Source organism: Ovis canadensis, chromosome 4 (genome assembly GCF_042477335.2).
Source record: "Ovis canadensis isolate MfBH-ARS-UI-01 breed Bighorn chromosome 4, ARS-UI_OviCan_v2, whole genome shotgun sequence".
Classification (NCBI taxonomy): Eukaryota; Metazoa; Chordata; class Mammalia; order Artiodactyla; family Bovidae; genus Ovis; species Ovis canadensis.
In genome coordinates, this window is record NC_091248.1 from 29097211 (window position 1) to 29108307 (window position 11097).

The following is an 11097-nucleotide window of genomic DNA, read 5'->3' on the forward strand; positions in this document are numbered from 1 at the left end:
CACCGTGAGCGGGGGCAAACCCAGTGTGGTCCATCCACTGCGAGCACTCCCCACACACGCCAGCGATATTTGCAGTGTCCCTCCCTCCCCACAGCACAACTGAACAAGTGAGCCGAAATAAGTGACCACCTTTCCCCTGTTGTGTCAGGGTGGAAATTAGACCCTGAAGAGACTTGCAAACAGCAGAAGCCAAAATAAAGAAGAGCGCACTGCTCTGGAAGTGACAGGCGCAGCAGATTAAAACCCTGTGGTCAACACTGACAAAGCATGGGAGGGGGCCTATAGACCTTGAGAACAAGTGCAGGCTGGGAAAAGGAACTACCTGAAACTGAGCTGACTCTACATGCCCACAACAGCTCCAGAGAAATTCCTAGATATATTTTTTACTATTATCAATTTTGAATTTTAAATATAAGTTCCTTAGTACTCCTTGACTTTTCATTTTTATAACCTACTATTACTTTGCAAAAAAAGACCCCATTTTTAAAGCAAATTTCATATATTTATATTTTATAATTTTTGTGATAGATTTTGTTTTGTATTTTTAATTTTTTTTTGGAGAGTCTAAACTCTACTCTAGATTTTTAATCTTTGCTTTTTGGTATTTGTTATCAATTGTGTACCTTTAAGGATCTAATCTCTTCAGTATCCATTTCCACTTAGGGGTGTGACTACTGGCTAGATTGGTCTCTCCCCTTTTGACTCCCTCTCTTCTCCTCCTGGTCACCTCTATCTCCCTCCTCCCTTTTATCCTCTCTGTGTAACTCTGTGAATCTCTTTGGGTGTTCCAGACTGTGGAGACACTTAGGGAACTGATTACTGGCTAGATTTCTCTCTCCCTTTTTGACTCCCCCTCTTCTCTTCCTGGTCACCTCTATCTCCCTCCTCCCTCTTTTCTCCATGTAACTCTGTGAACCTTTCTTGGTATCCCTTGCTGTGGAGAACTGTTTCACCATTAACCTAGATGTTTTATCTTTTGTGCTGTATGGATGGAGAAGTCTTGAGGCTACTGTAGAATAAAGCTGAAAGCCAGAGGCAGGAGGCTTAACGCCAAAACTTGAGAACATCAGAGAACTTTTGATTCCAGGGAACATTAATCGACAAGAGCCCACCCCAAAACCCCCATACCTACACCAAAACCAAGCTCCACCCAAGAGCCAACAAGTTACAGAGCAAGATAGACCATGCTAATTCTCCAGCAATGCAGGAACATAGCCCCGAGTATTAAAATACAGGCTGCCCAAAGCCATGCCAAACCCATAGACACCCCAAAACTCACTATTGGACCCTTCCTTGCACTTCAAAGAGAAGAGATCCAGCTCCACCCACCAGAACACACATGCAATTTCCCCTAACCAGGAAACCTTGTCAAGCCACTAGTCAAACCCCACCCACAGGGAGCAGGCTCCACAATAACAAGAAACCACGAACATACAGCCTACAGAAAGGACACCCCAAATATAGCAATCTAAACCAAATGAAAAGGCAGAGAAATATTCAGTAGGTAAAGGAACATGCTAAATTCCCCCCACACCAAGCAAAAGAGGAGGATACAAGGAGTCTACCTAAAAAAGAATTCAGAATAATGATAGTAAAGATGATTCAAAATCTTGAAAACAAAATGGAGTTACAGATAAATAGACTAGAGACAAGGATTGAGAAGATGCTTGAAAGGTTTAACAAGGACATAGAAGATATAAGGAAGAGTCAATCAATAATGAATAATACAATAATTGAGATCAAAAGCCCTCTAAAGGGAACCAACAGTAGAATAACTGAGGCAGAAGAAAGGATAAGTGAGGTGGAAGATAGAATGGTGGAAATAAATAAAGCAGAGAAGAAAAAAAAATTAAAAGAAATGAGGACAACCTCAGAGACCTGTAGGATATGTTAAATCCCCCAACATTCGAATCATAGGAGTCCCAGAAGAAGACAAAAAGAAAGGCCATGAGAAAATGCTTGAGGAGATAATAGTTGAAAACTTCCCTAAATAATCACCCAAGTCCAAGAAATCCAGAGAGTCCCAAACAAACAGGGTAAAACCAAGGTAAAACACCTCAAGACACATATTAATCAAACTAATGAAGATCAAACACAAAGAACAAATATTAAAAGCAGCAAGGGAAAAACAACAAATAACACACAAGCGGATTCCCATAAGGATAACAGCTGATCTTTCAATAGAAACTCTTCAGGCCAGAGGGAATGGCAGGACACCCTCAAAGTGATGAAATAGAAAAACCTACAGCCCAGATTACTGTACCCAGCAAGGATCTCATTCAAACATGGAGAAATCAAAAGCTTTACAGACAAGCTTTTTGCTTTTTTCTTACAGACAAGCAAAAGCTGAGAGAATTCAGCACCTCCAAACCAGCTCTTCAACAAGTGCTAAAGGATATCCTCTAGACAGGAAACACAGAAAAGGTTTATAAACCCAAACCCAAAACAACAAAGTAAATGGCAATGGGGGTCATACTTATCAATAATTACCTTAAATATAGATGGGTTGAATGCCCCAATCAAAACACAAGGACTGGCTGAATGGATACAAAAACAAGACCCCTATATATGCTGTCTACAAGAGATTCACCTCAGACCAAGGAACACATACAGACTGAAAGTGAAGGGCTGGAAAAAGATATTTCATGCAAAAAGGAGACCAAAAGAAAGCAGGGGTAGCAATACTCATATCAGATAAAATAGGCTTTGAAATAAAAATCAGGAAAAGAGACAAAGAAGGGTACTACATAATGATCGAAGGATCAATCCAAGGAGAAGATATAACAATTATAAATATATATGCACCCAACATAGGAGCACCTCAATACATAAGGCAAATGCTAACAAGTATGAAAGGGGAAATTACCAGTAACACTATAATAGTGGGAGACTTTAATATCCCACTCATACCTATGGATAGATCAATCAAAGAGAAAATTAGCAAGGAAACACAAATTTAAAATTATACAATGGACCAGTTAGATCTAATTGATATCTGTAGGACATTTCACCCCAAAACAATGAATTTCAACTTTTTCTCAAGTGCACACGGAACATTCTCCAGGATAGACCACATCCTGAGCCATAAGTATGGCCTTGGTAAATTCAAAAACATTGAAATAATTTCAAGTATCTTTTCTGATCACAATGCAGTAAGATTAGACGTCAACTACAGGATAGAAACTATTAAAAATACAAACATATGGAGGCTAAACAACATGCTTCTGAATAACCAACAAATCATGAAAAAAAAAAAGGAAATAAAAATATGCATAGAAACAAATGAAAATGAAAACACAATTCAAAACCTGCAGTGCTAAGGGGAAGGTTCAAAGCAATACAAGCTTACCTCAAGAAACAAGAGAAACATCAAATAAATAACCTAACTTTACACCTAAAGCAACTAGAAAAAGAAATCAAGAACCCCAAAGTTAGTAAAAGAAAAGAAACCATAAAAAAATCAGAGCAGAAATAAATAAAAAAGACACAAAGGAGACTATAGCAAAAATCAACAAACTAAAAGCTGGTTCTTTGAGAAGATAAATAAAATAGACATACCATTAGCCAGACTCATCAAGGAAAAAAGGAAGAAGAATCAAATCAATCAAATTAGAAATGAAAATGGAGAAATCACAACAGACAGCACAGAAATACAAAGGATCATAAGAGACTACTATCAGCAACTATATGACAAAAAATGGACAACTTGGAAGAAACGGATAAATTCTTAGAAAAGTATAACCTTCAAAACTGAACCAGGAAGAAACAGAAAATCTTAACAGACCCTTCACAAGCATGGAAATCAAAACTGAAATTAAAAAAATCTCCCAACAAACAAAAGCCCAGGACCAGATGGATTTACAGGTGAATTCTACCAAAAGTTTAGAGAAAACCTAACATCTATCCTACTCAAACTCTACCAGAAAATTTCAAAGGAAGGTAAACTCCCAAACTCATTCTATGAGGCCACCATCACCCTAATACCAAAACCAGACAAAGATGCCACAAAAAAAGAAAACTACAGGCCAATATCACTGATGAACATAGATGCAAAAAATCCTGAACAAATTCTAGCAAACAGAATCTAACAACATATTAAAAAGATCATACATCATGACCAAGTGGACTTTATCCCACTTTATCCCAGGGATGCAAGGATTCTTCAATATTTGCAAATTAATCAAGGTGATACACCACATTAACAAATTGAAAGATAAAATCCATATGGTTATCTCAATAGATTCAGAGAATGCCCTTGACAAAACTCAACACCCATTTATGATAAAAACTCTCCAGAAAGCAGGCATAGAGGGACCATACCTCAACATAATAAAAGCCCTATATGACAAACCCACAGCAAACATTATCCTCAATGGCAAAAAATTGAAAGCTTTTCCTCTAAAGTCAGGAACAAGACAAGGGTGCCCACTCTCACCACTACTATTCAACATAGTTTGGAAGTTTTGGCCACAGCAATCAGAGAAGAAAAAGAAATAAAAGGAATCCAGATTAGAAGAGAAGAAGTAAAACTTGCACTGTTTGCAGATGACATGATCCTCTACATAGAAAACCCTAAAGACTCCACCAGAAAATTACTAGAGCTAATCAAAGAATAATGTAAAGTTTCAGGATATAAAATTAATACACAAATCCCTTGGATTCCTATATACTAAAAATGAGAAAGCAGAAAGGGAAATTAAGGAAACAATCCCATTCCCTATTGCGATGAGAAGAATAAAATATTTAGGAATAAATTTACCTAAAGAAACAAAAGACCTATATATAGAAAACTATAAAACCCTGATGAAAGAAATCAAAGATGACACAAATAGATGGAGGAATAGACAATGTTCACGGATCAGAAGCACCAATATAGTGAAAATAAGTACACTACCCAAAGCAATCTATAGATTCAATGCAATCCCTATCAAGCTGCCAACAATATTTTTCACAGAACTAGAACAAATAATTTCACAGTTTGTATGGAAGCACAAAAAACCTCAAATAGCCAAAGCAATCTTGAGAAAGAAGAATGGAACTGGACAAATCAACCTGCCTGACTTCAGACTGTACTACAAAGCCACAGTCACCAAGACAGAATGGCACTGGCACAAAGACAGAAATACAGATCAATGGAACAAAATAGAAAGCCCAGAGATGAATCCGTGCACCTATGAACACCTTATCTTTGACAAAGGAGGCAAAAATACACAATGGAGAAAAGACAATCTCTTCAACAAGTGGTGCTAGGAAAACTGGTCAACCACATTTTAAAAAAGGGAAACTAGAACACTTTTTAACACCGTACAGAAAAATAAACTCAAAATGGATTAAATATCTAAATGTAAGACCAGAAACTATGAAATTCCTGGAGGAAAACATAGGCAGAACACTCTGACATAAATCACAACAAGATCCTCTATGACCCACCTCCCAGAGTAATGGAAATAAAAGCACAAATAAACAAATGGGACCTAATTAAACTTAAAAGCTTTTGTATAATGAAGGAAACTATAAGTAAGGTGAAAAGACAGCCTTCAGAACAGGAGAAAATAATAGCAAACAAAACAACTGACAAGGAATTAATCTCAAAAGTATACAAGCAGCTCATTCAGCTCAATACCAGAAAAATAAATGACTCAATCAAAAAATGAGCCAAAGAACTAAACAGACATTTCTCAAAGAAGACATACAAATGGCTAACAAACACATGAAAATATGTTCAACATCACTCATTATCAGAGAAATGCAAATCAAAACCACAATGAGGTATCATCTCATGCCAGAGAATGGCTGCCATCAAAAAGTCTACAAGCAATAAATGCTGGAGAGGGTGTGGAGAAAAGGGAACCCTCTTACACTGTTGGTAGGAGTGCAAACTAGTACAGCCACTATGGAGAACAGTGTGGAGATTCCTTAAAAAACTGGAAATAGAATTGCCATATGACCCAGCAATCCCACTGCTGGACATACGCACTGAGGAAACCAGAACTGAAAGAGACACATGTATCCCAGTGTTCACTGCTGCACTGTTTACAATAGCTAGGACATGGAAGTAATCTAGATGTCCATCAGCGAATGGATAAGTTGTGATACATATACACAATGGAATATTACTCAGCTATTAGAAAGAATGCATTTGAATCAGTGCTAGTGAGTTGGATGAAACTGGAGCCTATTAAACAAAGTAATTCAGAAATGAAAACACCAATGCAGTATATTAAGGCATATATATGGAATTTAGAAAGATGGTAATGATGACCCTATATACTTAGAAAGATGGTAATGATGACCCTATATACAAAACAGCAAAAGAGACACAGATATAAAGAACAGACTGTTGGCCTCTGTGGGAGAAGGTGAGGGTGGGATGATTTGAGAGAATAGCACTGAAACATGTATATTATCATACATGAAATGGATGACCAGTCCAAGTTCAACGCATGAAACAGGGCACTCAAAACCTGTGCGCTGGGACGACCCAGATGGATGGGATGGGGAGGGAGGTGGGAGGGAGGTTTGGGATGGGGGACACATATACACCTGTGGCTGATTTCTGTCAATGTATGGTGAAAACCACCACAATATTGTAAAGTAATTAGCCTCCAAGTAAAATAAATTAATTAAAAAATATATTAAGACAAATGAAAATGAAAACAAAACAAAACAAAAATTATGAGAAGCAGCAAGAGAGATTTGGAAGCAGTGATTTTCTTTAAACTTATGGTGATAGGCACCTACATTTTATAAAGTAAGTAGTGTGAATCTGCTAATCCCAAATTCCTAATTCATCCCCCACTTTGGTAACCATATGTTTGTTTTCTATGTCTGTGAGTCTATTTCTATTTTTGTATTTTAGATTACACATATAAATGATAACACATGAATGATACCATGAGGTATTTGTCTTTCTCTGACTTACTTTACTTGGTGTGATAATCCCTAAGCCCATCCCTGTTGCTGCAAATGGATTACTTCATTCTTTTTAATGGCTGAGTAATATTTCATTTTTTGATGTGTGTGTGTGTGTGTGTGTGTGTGTGTGTATAAACAGAACATCTTCTTTATCCATTCATCTGTTGATGAGCATTTAGGTTGTTCCTATATCTTAGCTATTATAAATAGTGCTGTGCTGCTATGAACATTTGGGTGCATGTGTCTTTTTGAATTAGGATTTTTTACCTTTTCCAGATATATACCCAGGAGTGGGATTGCTATATCACATGGTAACTCTATTTTTAGTTTTTTAGGGAAACTCTATACTGTTCTCCACAGTGGCTGTAGCAATTTACATTCCCATTAATAGTGTAGGAGAGTTTGCTCTTCTCCACCCTCTCTTCTGCATTTATTATTTGTAGATGTTGAGTATCTTTTCACGTGCCTCTTGACCATCTGTATGTTCTCACACATTTCTCTTTAGAGAAATGTCATTTAGGTCTTCTGTCCATTTTTTAATTGGGCTGTTTTTATGATATTGAGCTGTATGAGCTGTTTACATATTTTGGAAATGAACCCCTTGTCAGTCACATCATTTGTAAATACTTTCTCCCATTCTATAGGTTGTCTCCTTGTTTTGTTTTGGGTTTCCTTTGCTATGCAAATGCTTTTAAGTTTAGTTATGTCCCATTTGTTTGCTGTTTTTTCCATTACTCTAGGAAACACATCCAAACAAATATTTCTATGATTTATGTCAAAGAGTGTTCTGCCTATGTTTCCCTCTAGTAGTTTTATAGTATCCCATCTTGCATTTATGTCTTTAATCTATTTTGAGTTTACCTTTTTCATGGTATTAGAATATGTTCTAATTTTATTCTTTTACATGCACCTGTCCAGTTTTCCCAGAACCACTTACTGAAGAGATCGTCTTTTCTCTATTGTGTATTCCTGCCTCCTTTGTCATAGATTAATTGACGGTAAGTGTGTGGGTTTATTTCTGGATTTTCTATCCTGTTCTATACTTTCTTTCCTGTCCCATATCATTTTGGTTACTGTAGTTATGTAGTCTGCAGTCGGGAAGCATGATTTTTCCAGCTCTATTTTTCTTTCTTGAGGTTGCTTTGGCAATTTGGGGTCTTTTGAGTGTCTATACAAATTTTAATATGTTTTGTTTTAGTTCTGTGAAAAATGCCCTTGATAACTCGATAGGGATTGCATTGAATCTGAGATTGCCTTGGTAGTATGGTCATTTTAACAGTATTGATTCTTCCAGTCCAATAATATAGTATATCTTTCCTTTGTTTGTGCTGTCTTCAAGTTCTTTCATCGATGTTTTACAGTCTTCAGAGTAGAGATCTTTTGCCTTCTTAGGTAGATTTTTTCCCTATGTATTTTATTCTTTTTGATGCAATGGTAAATGGGATTGTTTCCTTAATTTCTGGCTGATAGTTTGTTGTCACACATAGAAATGCAACAAATTTCTGTACATTAATTTTGTATTCTGCAAATTTACCAAATTCATTGATGAATTCTAGTAGTTTTCTTGTACTGTATTTAGGATTTTCTATGCACAGTATCATACTCCAAGGATCATTTCATATGTTTTTCTTGGAGACTAGTCATTTTTGACTTCAGGGAAAAATTATGATTAGTTGAATTAGCTCATTTTTTCTCAATTTCTTTCTAAGTGCTTGTTTCAGGGAAATGTTGACTTAACTTAGTCTTTATTATGAGATACAAATTCTATGAAATCTACCCACATATTTACTTAGTAATGACTTGATGAATTTAATGAAGGCAGAGTCTCTCATTAAACGTGACTGATTCTCTCTGAACAGAGCTGAATATATACCATTAATCAGTCAATAAATTAATTGTTTGCCCCTGCTGTTATTCAAAGAGAAAAATCAACTCTTCATTTAAGCTAGCGATGCTTACAGGTCTAAACAGAGGGTCACGTACCAAAACATTCTATCTAGGCTGTGAGATGCTTCTTACCGACCACAGCTCTAGCTGCTGGCATTTTTCCTATGTCCTCTTAGCTGCTGTTGCTTTTATTTGTCTATGACAGACAGTGAAGGACCTTCTAGGATCCTATTATAGATACAACCTCAATCATAGCATGGATGTCCTCTGCAATCAAAAAAAAAGGCAAGTGCAAACAAGGTTCCACCAGACTTGTATGCACTTTAACACAAGTTTTCCAGAGATTCTTCCTTTAGGGAAACATTTACAAAAGCTCCAGATCGTCGATGCTGCCCACAATAAATGTAAATTTTCCATATTTTTCTATTTACTAAATCATGTATCTTCAGTTTGAATATTCAAGATATCCAGTTCTGGAAAAACAAGTGGCCTATTTGTGTCAGCTCATTAATTCTGGATTTATTTATTTACACATAAACTACAAAGGCCTCACTATTTTCTGGCTACAACTATGGTGGGTGCAGAAGAGAAGAGAAACAAGGTTCCTGCTATGCCAGAAATGAAACTGTTAGTCACTCACTCATGTCTGATTCTTTGTGACCACATGGACTATAGCCTGCCAGGCTCTTCTGTCCATGGCATTCTCCAGGCAAGAATACTGGAGTGGGGTGCCATTCCCTTCTCCAGGATATCTTCCTGACCCAGACATCAGACACAGGTCTCCTGCCTTGCAGGCAGATTCTTTACTGTCTGAGCCACCAGGGCCAGAAACCCTTAAGAAAAAGCAAAATGATTTTGCAGAGATTAAGATCAAGTACCTGAGAAAGAAGTTTGCCCAAAAGATGCTTCAACAGACAAGGAGGAATCTTATCTAGGAAACAGCTAAGTACTATCACAAGGAATACAGGCAGATATACAGAAATGAAATCCAAATGGCTAGGATGGCAGGAAAAGCTGGCAACTTCTATGTACCTGTGGAACCCAAATGGGCGTTTGTCATCAGGGTCAGAGTTATTCGTGTTGTGAGCCCAGAGGATCAAAAGGTGTTGCGGCTTATTAGGATCTGTCAGATCTTCAACAGCAGCTTTGTGAAACTCAACAAGGTTTCAAATAACATGCTGAGAATTGTGGAAGCATACATTGCATGGGGATATCCAAGTGTTGTTATGGCCAAATCAATATGAAGTGAATTGCCCTGATAGATAACATGCTGGTTGCTTGACCTCTAGGCAAATATGGCATAAGGATCTGATTCATGAGATCCTTACTCTTGAAAAATGTTTCAAAGAAACAAACAACTTCCTGTGGCCCTTCAAATTGTCTTTTCTAGGAGATGGAATGAAGAAAAAAATCACGTGTTTTCTTGAAGGTGGAGATGCTGGCAACAGGGACAAGCTGATCAACAGGCTTTTTAGAGGAATGAACTAAGTTATCTACCATGATTATTTTTGTATCTGGTCAGTTAATAAACAGTGAATGCTTTCAAATTGAACTGTAAAAAAATACAAAGGCCTCCTCATTCTGTGGTCAGTGCAGTGAACAGAAGGAATTAGGCTGGGTTTCTTGGTATAGAAGCCACACACTAGTCTGCTGTGTAAAATCAGGGCAAGTTACAGCACCTCTGCATTCCAATTTCTTCATTTGCTAAGTCAATACAATCATGCTAGATTATACTTGGAGAACTGATCTTTGATCCAATTAAGAAAAGATCCCTCCAAAGCAAACTGTGGCAATATTTTTTTATGTCCTGGCAATGTTTCAAAAGATGTTCTTTTGAAGAGAGAAGCAACAAGTATGAGGTACTTAGATGTAAAATTTAATACTTGCCTTACATTTTCAAAAGAGTTTTCAGGTATACAACATCATTTATAGTTATAAGATTTAAAAGGAACAGAGACTTTTACTTATATTTTATAAATAATGACACTGAAACTCAGAAAATTTAAAAGATGAACCCTAGTGTAGTATCCAGGTACTTGAGAGACCTAGACCCTGGGCCAGATGATCCAGTTGCTAATTATTGTCCAATTGCTTGTTGGGTTTCCTTATTAAGTCCTGCTGTCTTAAGCCAGATTACTTAAACCAAACTTCAGTTATCCCAATTCTGAAAGACGAGAACCATATTTTCTGTCAGGCGAATGGTGTAAAAATGAAACTTCAGTGTATGAGGCCCTGAAATGCCCCTGGGATATACAGTGGTAAATAAATTTAACTAGGGATATTGTGGAAAGGATT

At 37.0% G+C, this 11097-nt stretch overlaps 1 long non-coding RNA gene and 1 pseudogene across 1 annotated transcript in view; both read left to right on the forward strand.

The window, feature by feature from the left end:
* Positions 1-7911, forward strand: part of LOC138439678 (uncharacterized) — a 68465-nt gene extending 60554 nt beyond the window's left edge. The window contains exon 3 of the long non-coding RNA XR_011256799.1: positions 7834-7911. This is a non-coding gene — a long non-coding RNA (uncharacterized lncRNA). The remainder of the gene's footprint in view (positions 1-7833) is intronic.
* A 1462-nt stretch (positions 7912-9373) lies between these two features.
* LOC138439679 (large ribosomal subunit protein uL30-like) lies at positions 9374-10293 on the forward strand (annotated as a pseudogene).
* Positions 10294-11097: the final 804 nt, after the last annotated feature.